The following is a 680-nucleotide window of genomic DNA, read 5'->3' as shown; positions in this document are numbered from 1 at the left end:
TTCATTTCCGTTTCGGCGAGAATTTTGGCACTATGCATTCTTTTTGGTCCTATTTTTAGGGAAAGTCATGCCAAATTTTTTCTTGGTTCTAAAATATCGTTTTGCTCTACCCCGCAGGCGACCATGGTCTGCATGATGACCGAAGGCATCGTGAATAGATTTTTAAGCTCTGCGGAGGCCTTGATGCTTGAAAAGAACGAGACGGAGATAAGATGTTCGTGTCGAAGATGCAAACTGAAGAGCCTTATTGCGGACCCGGATTCCGGGCAGGTGTAGGATCACCTGCTCTTGTGTGGTTTCATGGATGGCTATCGGTGGCAAGGTGATGAAGATGACTATGAAGTCGTCCATGGGGGGCGGGAAAGAAATGAGGAAGGGCAGCAAGACAACCACCGCGGGTTAGGCGGGCGAGAAGACGAAGAATCTCCAGGACATGAGCACGACGGTGATGCTGTACACAGTCATCATGTAGAAGATGCAGCACTTGATGATGAGGAAAATGCCGGAGCAGACGAAGGGCATGATCATGAAGATGAAGATGTCGGCGCAGCAGACAATGATGGACCATCAATGGGCTGGGTGCAGGACCCTCATGTTCAAGAGCTGCTTCTCAAGCAGACAGATAACGCAAGAGCTGCCGCCCGAGAGAAAGCCAAACTGGATCAACTGGAGATAGACGC

The sequence above is a fragment of the Triticum dicoccoides genome, unplaced genomic scaffold (assembly GCF_002162155.2).
Source record: "Triticum dicoccoides isolate Atlit2015 ecotype Zavitan unplaced genomic scaffold, WEW_v2.0 scaffold100738, whole genome shotgun sequence".
NCBI lineage: Eukaryota > Viridiplantae > Streptophyta > Magnoliopsida > Poales > Poaceae > Triticum > Triticum dicoccoides.
Note: the sequence above shows the minus strand (reverse complement) of the source record.